Below are 12,302 nucleotides of genomic sequence, written 5' to 3'. Positions count from 1 at the left end.
TCATATGCTTTAAAAGCAAAAACAAATCTAGTTAAAAATGCCTAGAATAGACATTTTTCCAAAGACATGCAAATGGCCAACAGGCATATGGAAGGATGCTCAACATTACTAACCATCAGGGAAATGCAATTCAAAATCATAATGAGATATCATGTCTCAGCTGTTAGGATGGCTATCATGTAAAAGAAAAGAGATAACAAGTGTTGGTGAGGATGTGGAGAAAAGAGAACCCTTATGTGCTGTGAGTGAGAATGTAAATTGGTACAGTCACTATGGAAAACAGTAGAAGGACTGTATGATGCAGCAATTTGCACTTTTGGGTATATAGCCAAAGGAAATGAAGTCGAGATCTTGAAGAAGTATTTTTAATCCCATCTTCATTTCAGCATTATTCACAATAGCCAAGATATGGAAACAAGCTAATTGTACATGAATATATGAATAGACAAAGATGTGGTATATATATACAATGGAATATTATTCATGCCTGAGAAAGAAGGAAATCCTGACATCTGAGACAACATAGGTGCATCCTGAGGGCATTATGCTAAGTGAAATAAGTCAGAGAAAGATAAATACTGTATAATCTCACTGATAGGTAGAATGTAAAAAAAAATTATACTCATAGAAACAAAATAGAATGGTAGTTGTCATGGGGTTATGGGAAGTGTGGAGATGTTGGTCAAAGGGTATAAACTTTTAGTTATAAGATCAATAAGTTCTGGGGATCTAATATACAGCAGGGTGACTGTAGTTAATAATACCATATTATTTAATTGAACATTGCTGAACATTCTCACCACACACAAACACACACACACACACACACACACACACACACACACACACACACACACAAAGGATATGTGAGATGATGGGAGTGTTAAGTAACCCGAATGTAATCATTTCACAACGTGTAAGTGTATCAATCATTATGTTGTACACCTTAAATTTATGCAATGTTACATATCAATTATAGCTCAAAAGGCTGAAAAAAAAGATACTGGAGAAGAATTCACTGAAGTTATAGGAAAACTAGGAAAATGCAATATCATGAAAAGGGAGAGATTATAATACCTTGAGAAAGAGAGGCTAGACCCCAATATTTAATGTGTTAAGATGGCTGAGGATATGGGCATTTATTTAAGTCCTGTTGTATATCAACAATATTCAAAGAAATCTGCATTCTTGTTCTCATCAAAAAACTCAAATAAGTGTGTGTAATCATTTTTTGGACATGTGAATTGGAGGAGGCTTGAAGCAATTAAATAATGCACCCAGAGCAAATTACTTAGTAACTAGAAGGTTTGGGGACTCATATTCTTGTTTTTCTGCCTCCCAAATCCATGTTATTGAAATGGCTGCATTTCTTAAATATATTTTTTAGGAAACAAATATAGCCAACAGGTCAGGCATGAATGTTGCCCAGCTGTGGAAATGATACTCTTCAGAGAGTCTTCAACCATCAGCCTTTTCAAGGTCTGGTCAGTACAAAGAGCTACCTCCCTGAGATCATGTCTTTTCACTGATCTGGATGGCGTGGATTGTGGAATAAAATCCCAGTGCGGAAACTCTCGGAGCCAACACTCTGGAAAGGTCTGTGTCACTGGGAGAGACTTAGGCCTCTCTCATCATTTGCCTTCTTCCTGTCCACTTTGGCTTTGTCCATCTTTCTTTCACAGGTATTAATCCCTAATAAAGATCTTGTCCCCAAACTCTGTCTCAGGCTCTTCCTCCAGAGAATCTGATCTGTGAAAGCAAATAGGGGAAAGATGAGGGGCAGAGAAACCCAGCAGGCTACACTAGGGCTAGAATTGAGTCAGAAGCCCTGACTCACACGGAGACCCAAGGAACAAAATAAGGAGGCAGCTGAAGAGAATGCCATGTAAGTGGAAAAAGAGTAACAGGGATGGGGGTTACAATGAACATAAAACTTCAGCTTTAAATTCTGGAAGCTTCATGATCTCTCATGGTTTATGAGTTTGAGCCCCGCGTCAGGCTCGCTGCTCTCAGTGCAGAGCCTACTTCAGATCCTCTGTCTCCCTCTCTGTCTGTCCCTCCCCTGCTTGTACTCTCTCAAAAATAAATAAAAACATTAAAAAATAGAAAATAAATTCTAGAACCTTGGAGAAGAGCAGAGATCACATGCGGTATATTCAGTAGCAAAAGAACTTAGATTATCAGGAGATTCAGTCACAGGATGATGTCAAGACAAACTTTTAAAAACTTTTCTTTCCTCAGTTGATATGTTAAGAAAAATTGACACATGCTGTTCATTATTCTTTTCAGTGACTGAGGGAACGTGTATTCAGAGCAAACATCAAGTAAAGATTTCACATATTATTGTACAACTTCAATAGAAATCCTTTCAAACAGCGTTTCAGGACTTCCTTTACTGCTGTCTTCCTGTTTAAATTATTATTGTACTTTCATTTGCCTCTTTAAAATAGTTTCACATATACTCTATTTTTAATTTTCATGAAATTGGCAAAATTGAATGTTCTTAGATCGTTGATTCTATAGCATGAATCTAATCATTCCCTCATTCTTACCCCAACGCCTTTGCATTTGACAGGTCATTAAAAACGAGCTTTTAAAGAGCAGAGAAATCTTTAATTTCCAAAATTCTCTGTGACTGACACCAAAGATCAGAAGGGGAAATTTAAGCAGAATGGTACAAATGAGACCGTTTTACCTTTTAGGTTAATAGATATGAAGGGCAACCACAATTAGGTCTTACAACTGAAAGATAGGTTCCAAACTGCCTACTCTGTTAAGAACTAAATATCAATAAAGTCATCTACTTGCCATTGTGGCTCTTGTGTCATTGTTAACTTAATGGTGAAGACTTTATTTAAATACATAAGATGTTCACCTTGTCTTTCTTAATAAGACAAGTCAATATGGACAAAATCATTTCTTTCACCTGGCAAAAATTCAGGGCATTCTTTTTTTTTTTTTTTTTTTTAATGTTTATTTATTTTGAGAGAGTGACAGAGTGCGAGTAGGGGAGGGGCAGAGAGAGAGGGAGACACAGAATCCGAAGCAGGCTCCAGGCTCTGAACTGCCAGCACAGTCTGATGCGGGGCTTGAACTCACAAACCATGAGATCACGACCTGAGCCTAAGTCAGATGCTTAACCGACTGAGCCACCCAGGTGCCCCCAGGGCATTCTTAATTATAGACCTTATTTTACCCTCCATCATAAAAAATCATTGATGGTTCTTCTGGAAGTTTATGTTTAAGTTAGCATTCTCCCAGATGTAATGTTAGCAGACCGAACACCAAGCATGATCTTTAATTCGTTGCTAACCCCATTCTCATTCTGCACCATTTGTTGTCTTTGCTATTTTTTTGCTTCTTGTGCTTTAATTTCATAACATTAAAACACAACTGTTCACTGTTCCACTCTGCCTCCTTGTCCAATTTTCTCAGTTTTATTGAGTCCTCTAGAACTAATTTCTCTCCATCATCCATGGTATAACTCATTGGTCTCATCCTTCTCCACATTACCTCTAGGCAGATCATTCCTCATTTATATTTGCATCTTGAAATTTTTCCGATCGCTAGTCCTCATTTTTAACTGTCACAGGCATATCTACTTGACTGTTGCTTCAGCTTCTCCTGGTAATGAAGACTCCATCAACTCCTTTATTTCCACTCTAGCTAATAGTCCCTTTGAGGATGGCAATTAGGTGCTTCTCATATTTGTATGTCTTTCCATACTTTGCACAGTTGGTGTGTAGAATCAAAAGCTAATACAATTCAACTGAATTTAGTAATGTTGCCTTTAGCAGTACTCTGAATGAATGTCTGTTGCATAAGGATGATGCCAAAGGGTTAGAGGAGCTGTTCGAATGCTCTTTCAATTCAAAAGTCACAACGCGGGCATTTTAGAGTGGTTGACATTTTCTAGAATCTGGGCTTATTTATGATAACAGGGATCTGCCCTTCCTGCCCTATTATCTTCATTTATTCCCTTTTCCAAGCATCCTTGTTAGTCAACTGGTCTGGATCGAAGGCAGTGGTCAGAATTCCTTTTATTTACATCCAGCTTACTTTAGCTCCCCCAAATGATGCCTGTTCACGAGACCTTTATATTTTCTCTGCCTTCTTCTAGTAGGGTTAGATACTTGGCGGGAAGAAAAGAATCATCACAGCAGGGCATTTCAGCTTCAGATCTGACTTGTTCCACTATTCCACATATAACACTTTTTTCTCAAGGTGCTCATTAACAAACTGAGTGCGACTCTGCTTTGACCACACTTGATTCCTGGGATGAGAATTCATCAGAAGTGGTTTTCTTTTGTTTTTGTTTCCGTTTTTGTTTTTGCCAAAAGTGGTTAAGCAGTCATCTGAAAAACAGTCACAAACCTACCATAATTTGCTGGATAAATTATGGTTTATGTCAACTGAGATACATGGGAAAGGAGATTGATGATACTCTTAGGATCCATAAGGCCCACTGGTTCAGTGATCAGTTAGCTGTGTGACCTTAGGGGCTTTACATACCCTCTCTGGGCCTTTAGTCCTGTAGAAGGCTTTGGCAATAACCTTCAATGCACCACCTCTTCCATGATCTTAGAAATAAGATTACTTTTTGAAATTTAAATGGGTAAGAATAACATTTACTCCATATAATTTTATGTAAGTAGAAATCCAAAAGGGTCAGTAATTAGTCGAGGAATATGGGCCTGAGTTCATAGCCTAGGCACAACCACTATGTGTTGGACAATGAACAAGTTATTTAGCCTCCCTACCCCTCAGTTTGCTCATCTGTGATGTGATTGGAAGACCAGCACTTATAGGGTTGTTAGGAGGATTAAAAAGAAAATACATAGGGGCTCCTGGGTGGCTCAGTCGGTTGAGCGACCGACTTTGGCTCAGGTCATGATCTCACGGTTCGTGAGTTCGAGCCCCGCGTCAGGCTCTGTGCTGACAGCTCAGAGCCTGGAGCCTGCTTCGGATTCTGTGTTTCCCTCTCTCTCTGCCCTTCCTCCACTCATGCTCTGTCTCTGTCTCAGAAATAAATAAACATTAAAAAAAATTTAAAAAAAAGAAAACACATATAAAGCATTAGTAGGATGTTTCACATAGAGTAAGCCCTTAATAAGTGTTACCTGTTATCATCAATGATACTACAAACTTCATCACCTTAAATCCAATCAAGATAACTACGATTCTATCTAACATCATAACCAGAGTAAGATTATTACAAAGAAATTGCGAATCTGACCAATCATGTTGCACAAAACAGTTTGATGGAGAAATAGCATCCAGAAATGAGGCATCTAAAAAAGCAATAAATTATCAGTTTGCTGCTACCAGGTTCAGGATACATGGTTCCTTGGGTATTTCTTAATAGGCACTTACTCATTCAGCAGATATTAGTTATCATTTTCTATACGGCAAATGTCGTTCTGGGTTCTGGAGATATAGGAGTGAATAAAACAGAAAAAAAAAATCTCTGTACTCATGAAGTTTATATTCTAGTAGATTTAGACAGAAAATACACATAATAAATGGTATACGGTGATAATTTCCAGGGAAAAATACATAGGCTCGGTGCAATGGATAGAGACTGCAGGGAAGAAGGGAAGATTGAACATTTATATAAGGTGACCATGCTGGGTTTTACTGAGATGACAAAGATTTAAGTCTTTGTGTGGACATAAGTTTTTGTTTCCTAGGCGTAGAAAGGCTGGGGGGGGGGGGGATATGGAAGTTGGATATTAAGCTTTTCAAGAAACTGACAGTTTTTCAAAATGGCTTTATTGGGGCGCCTGGGTGGCTCCGTCGGTTAAGCGGCCGTCTTCGGCTCAGGTCATGATCTCACAGTCCGTACGTTCTAGCCCCTTGTCGGGCTCTGTGCTGACAGCTCAGAGCCTGGAGCCTGCTTCAGATTCTGTGTCTCCCTCTCTCTGACCCTCACCTGTTCATGCTCTGTCTCTCCCTGTCTCAAAAGTAAGTAAACGTTAAAAAAATTAAAAAAAAAAATAAAACAAAATGGCTTTATTATTTAAAATCCCCACTAGCAGTGTAGGAAAAATACTAGTTGCTTCATATCCTTACAGATGCAACGTCCGGTAAATCTTTGCCATTTTAGCTTTTCTGACGGAAGTGTAATCATACTTCATCGTGGTTTTAACACGTATCTCTCTGGTGATTCATGATGTAGAGCATCTTATATGTGATTGGCCACTGGTGTGTCTTTTATGCAGAATCTATTCAAAGTATTTGTTCACTTTAAAGTTCATTGTTTTGTTATATATTTGTAAGAGATCTTTATCAGATATACATTTTGTAATTGTTTTCTCCCAGTCTCTGGTTTGCCGTTTCATTTCTTAATTTTACCTAATACAGATAAAAAGCTTATAATTTTAATGGAGAACAGTTTATCATTTGTGTGTGTGTATGTGTGTGTGTTGTTGTTGTTGTTGCTGTTGTTCTAAGAAAATTTTGCCTATCCCAAATTTGGAAAATTTTCTCCCGTGTTCCCTTTTAAACATATTGATAGTTTTAAGCTTTACATTTAGGTCTGTGATCCTTTCTGACTGCTTTTTGTATATGGAGTGAGATAAAGGGTTGATTTTTTTTTTTTTTTTTTAATGTAGATATTCAGTTGATGCAGCTTTTGCTGGAAGGACGTTCCTTTCTCCATTGAATCACCTTTCTGCATTTATTGAAAATCAACCGACCATATCTGTGTGGGTCTATTTCTGGGTATTCTATTCTGTTCTATTAATCTATTAATCTACATGTGTATCTTTAAGAAATACCGAAGTTTTAAATACTGTTGCTTTTCAATAAGTCTCGAAATTAGGTAAGGTGGCTCTCAAAATTTATTCTTTGTTTTAATAACTGTTTTGGGGTCTTTTGAATTTCTATATGTATTTTGGAATCAGTGAGTCAATTTTTAAAAACTTTTTGGAATTGAATCTACTGATCAGTTTGAGAATTGCCTAACAGTATCTTCCCATATTGAGTATTCTACTGTAAAGATTAAAATTGAAAACTTAAGTGGTGCCTGGATGACTAACTTGGTTAAGCATCCAACTTTGGTTCAGGTCATGATCTCAGAGTTCATGAGTTCGAGCCCAGTGTCCAGCTCTGTGCTGGCAGCTCGGAGCCTGGGGCCTGCTTCGGATTCTGTGTCTCCCTCTCTCCCTGCCGCTCCCCCACTTGCACTCTGTCTCTCTCTCAAAAATAAACAAACATGAAAAAAAATTGATATTTTAAAAATAACTTTGTGTTCTGTGAGCTTGCTCAATTAGTTTATTAGATCTAGTTATTTTGTCAGTCCCATGGGATTTTCTATTTAATCAAATCATCTACAAAAGTTTTCTTCTTTTTCTTTTCTAATCTTTATGGCTTTTATATTTTCCCAGCTCCCCCTCCCCCTCCCGTAATACTTAAGACCTCCACATCTTCATCTGATTTTGATATTTGGGGTGTGCTGGACTTTCCAAATTAGTTGGGTAGTAATCGCTCTTCTAGTTTAACATTTTTTGGTAACATTGGCATTATTTCTAGCCTGCATATCACAACCATTTGACCTGGAACTTTCTTTGAGGAAGGTTTTAGATTAAAAGTTCAATTTTTAGGGGCACCTGGGTGACTAAGTCAGTTAAGCATCCGACTCTTGATTTTAGCTCAGGTCACGATCTCAAAGTTAAGTGGGATCAAGCCCTGAGTCAGGCCCTGAACGAACAGTGCAGGGCCTGCTTGGGATTCTCTCTCCCTCGCACTGTGCCTCTCCCTTGCTCATGCGCTCAAGCTCTCTCTCTCTCTCTCTCTCTCTCTCTCACAAAATAAACTTTTTTAAAAAGTTCAATTTGTAAATTAGATATAGGTCTAAACCGATTTTTGGTTACTTCTTGTATCAATTTTGCAAGTGGTATTTTTTCAAAAATTTGTCCATTTCACCAAAATTAGTGAATTTGTTAGCTTAAAGTTTTTAATGGCCTACTCTTATTTTCCCTTTAGTGTTTATAGTAACTGCTCTCATAATTCTTTCCTCATTCATGATATTGATGATTTTTATTCTCTTCTTTTTCTTAATTAATCTAAATAAGGATTTATTAATTTTGTTTATCTTTTCATAGAGCCAAGTTTTAGCTTCGTTCATTTTTTCTATTACTGTTTTTCTTTTTTTTCAGTTAATAATTTATTTCTTTAATCTACACATCTCTTTGCCAGAAGGAGTCTCTTTTAGTGCTGCACTGTGCTGGCCTGGGGAGAGGTGATGCAGGCAAAGTGAAACTGTTCTTAGGCCTTTCAATGAGTTGTTTCTCATTTCTGTGCTCTACCAAGGTGTTGAAACCTCTGACCTGAATTCCACGGCTCTCATGAGGCTGCTTTATTCTGTGGGTTGCTGTGAAACAAGGGTTTCTGGTGTGGGGTAAAGTCTGGAACCTTCCATTGTTCCAGTTACAGTGTTGGCTTAAACTGTATTTTGTCTGACATAAGTACAACTACTCCTGCTCTCCTTTGGTTTCCACTTGCATGGGATATCTTTTTCCATTTTTTTTTTTTTTTTTTTTTCCACTTTGAGCTGTTGTTTGTCCTTAGGGCTGAAGTGAGTCTCTTGCTAGGCAGCATATGGTCTGGTCTTATTTATTTATTTATTTTTTATCTATCCAACCACTCTATGCCTTTTGATTGGATAATTCAATCCATTTACATTTAAAGTAATTATTGATTGATAAGCCTCTCTCATCCAGGGGTGATTGTCTAAGTCCGTGTTCTCTAAGGATCCTCAGACTGTTGAGGTTGAGAGGGGCTGGAGACATTTCACACGCCATTGCAGGGTCCATAGCTTGATCCAAAGACTTTCTGCCTATTACCCAGTGAATGGGTGGGCAAGATTTCTCGTGGGTCCCTTGATATGTGGCAGTGAATTCCACAACTCCCTCAAAGGCACTTTAACTGTGGATGGAGGCCAGATTTTTGTTGCTGATGACGGAAAAAAGAGATATCTTATGCCACTATGATACTGACATCCTTCATCCATTTACTTTCAGAGTCTTTGTGGTTTTATATTTAACCTTGTTGGTAGCAGATAGTGGTCCCTTCCTGTGTATATATTCTGTCAACATTTGCCTTTTAATTCAAGTATTTTGACCCTAAAATTTAATGTTATTAATGAGATGTTTGGATTTACATCTATCAATTTATTTGTATTCTGTTTATCTTCATTTTTTTTATTTCTCTATGCCCCCATTTCTTGCTATATTTTGTATTATAAAATTTTTCCCTTTATTTCAGTTTAATTTACATCTTGGCCCTTATGTTTAACCTATATCTTTTAATATGCATAATTTTAGCTGTGACTTGGAATTTCAATTTACATACCAACTTTTCAAAATCTACTTAGAGTTAATATTGTGCCTTAAGTAAAATCTAGAAACTTGCAACATCCTCACAGTGACCTTTATTGTTGTAATTTTCTTGTTTATTTTATATATGTAAAAATTTTTTTACATCTATGTAAATTTTAACCTGACAGGCTATTTACCATTTTTGTTACAAGAGTTGATTTTGTTACAAGCATTTTTGAACATCCAGATTTCTCTCTTATGTTATTTCCCTTCAACTTGAAGAATTTCTTTCCTTTTTTTTTTTTTCTTTTTTGGAGAAATCTGGATGTTCAGAAATGCTGTTGATTATCTCTTTGTTTTCCTTCATCTGAAAATACCTTTATTTGATCTTCATCTCCGAAAAATACTTACAATGAAAATATAATTCTGGGTTGGTAGTTCTTTTCTTTTTGCGATTTGAACGTATTGCTTCACTGTTTTCTAAACTCCATAATTTTTGATGAGAAATTTCAGTTGTCCAAATAATTGTTCCCTTGTTTGTAATATGTCTCTTTTTGCTGGAAGCATTTGCAATTTTCTTTAGAAGTTTGGTTACAATATTATTAGGAAAGTTTTCTTTCAGTTGTGGTTTGCCATGCTGTAAATATATGTCTTCTACCCAGTTTGGAAATTTTCTACTGTTATTTAGTCAAGATTTCTTTTTCTCCCCAATCTGTTTTTTCTCCTTCTGAGACTCCACTTACATGTATATTAGACCTTTTGATATTGTCACACAAGTCCTCCAATCTTTGTTCTTTTTCAAGTGTTTTCTCTCTGTTCTTCAGGTGGGAAACTTTGTATTGATCTACATCTTTCAGTTCATTGACTTTTCCCGCTCTCATTTCCATTTTTACATTGAGCTTATCCAGCATGATTTTTTTTTCTGATATTGTGTCTTTCACCTCTAAACTTTTAATTTTATTCCTTTTGATTTGTTTCTCTCCTGAGACGTTCCATTTTTTAAATTCATTTCAAGAGAATTTTCATTTACATTATGGAGACAGCTAAAATAGTACCTTAAATCTCTGTCTGGGTTTCAAGATCTGTGTAATCTCCGGGATGGCATTTATTAATAGCCTTTTCTTCTGAAAACGATCACATTTTACTGTATGATTTATTTATCCATCTATCTACTTATTTCTGCATTCATATATTTTTCAGATTAGTAATTTAAATCCTCTTGCATGTTATTATATGAATACTCTGGGTCTTGTTATAATTCTTTATAAAACATTTATTTTGTTGTTTTAACTGTCAATTGACTGAGCGAGATTCAAGTATGAATTGTGCATTGCCTTCTGTGGACTGTATGTTCAAATTTTACATCACTTCTCAAAGCCTTTGTCATACTGCTTCAGGTATATCTCATGCATCAGTAGCTCCGAGACCAGTCTTGGCTGTGTTCAGGTTCATACACAGAATTAGGTTAGCCCTAACTTTTGTTTTTTCCTCCAAAAAGATTACGTCCTTACTACCCGAGAAAGATGAGGTTTGGGGAAAGATTTGTCTATCCATGCCCAAAGTCTCCTTTGTGACTAAACATTGCCACACAATTGAAGCAAAACCATATAAGAAACCAAAGCAAATACCCCTAGCCGGGTTACTTCTCTAAGTCTTGACTTCCTTCCACGATCTTCTCTCTTTTATTTGCTTTTGAGAGTCTACACATTCCTCTGTTTTCTTTTTCTTTATCTTTGTATTCTGTTCAGAGATTTTTGTTGTAATGAGGAGGACTGGATGTAATGGGCTCGTACTGTGCCATTAAACTGGAACCAAATTTCCAAATTCTATTTTAAAAGGATCATTCTAGTTGCTCTGTTGAAAACAGATTGCAGAAGGGTAAGAAGGGGGCATGCTATTGCACACACCCAGATGAAAGACGGTGCTGACTGGACCCGGCAGGTAGCAGTGGAGATAAGGAGAGGTAGTCTCCTTTCAGTAGGTAGTTTGTAAGTGGGGCCAACACAATTTTCTGATAAATTAGATACAGAGCATGACAGAAAGTGAGACGTCAGAGATAACTTCAAGAGTTTTAGAGGTGCCTGCGTGGCTCAGTCAGTTAAGCGTCGGACTTTGGCTCAGGTCACGGTCTCATGGTTTGCAAGTTGGAGCCCCGCATTGGGCTCTGTGCTGACAGCTCACAGTCTGGAGCCTGCTTCAGACTCTGTATCTCCCTCTCTCTCTCTGCCCCTCCCCTGTGCTCGCTCGCATGCTCTCTCTCTCTCTCTCTCTCTCTCTCTCTCTCTCAAAAATAAAATAAAACATTAAAAAAATAAAAAATAAAGAATTTTGTCTTGTGCAACTGTAAGGAAGTTTTGGCCATTAACTGAAATGGGGAATACTGCAACTGGAAAAAAATTGTATTGTCAGAAACTTGGCTTTGACATGTAATAGTTTTTTTTTTTAATTTTTAAAAATGTTTTTTATTTATTTTCGAATGAAAGAGAGAGAGAGCGTAAGTGGGGGAGGGACAGAGAGAGGGAGACACAGAATCCAAAGCAGGTTCCAGGCTCTGAGCTATTGGCACAGAGCCCGACACGGGGCTCAAACTCTTGAACCACAAGATCATGACCTGAGCCAAAGTCAGACACTCACTCAACTGACTGAGCCACCCAGTTGCCCCAACATATAATTGTTAAAGTGCCCATAACACAAACAAGTGGGGAAATCATATTAGCAATGGATATATAAATCTGTACTTTAGAGGGAGGAGTCTAGGCCACATATATTAAAACAATCAGAATCCACAATTTACAGATGGTATTAGTAAGTTAAAAAATCTATAAGATCCCCTAAGGATATGTTTTTCAAACTTTAGCATTCAGGAGAATCACCTGAAGTGCTTATTAAAATGAAATTGCTGGGCCCCAATCCCAGAGTTTCTGATTAATTAAGTCTTTAGAGGGACTTGAAAATTTGCATTTCTAACACGTTTTCAGGTCA

Source organism: Neofelis nebulosa, chromosome 3, assembly GCF_028018385.1.
Source record: "Neofelis nebulosa isolate mNeoNeb1 chromosome 3, mNeoNeb1.pri, whole genome shotgun sequence".
Lineage (NCBI taxonomy): Eukaryota > Metazoa > Chordata > Mammalia > Carnivora > Felidae > Neofelis > Neofelis nebulosa.
This window is presented reverse-complemented; position numbering follows the sequence as displayed.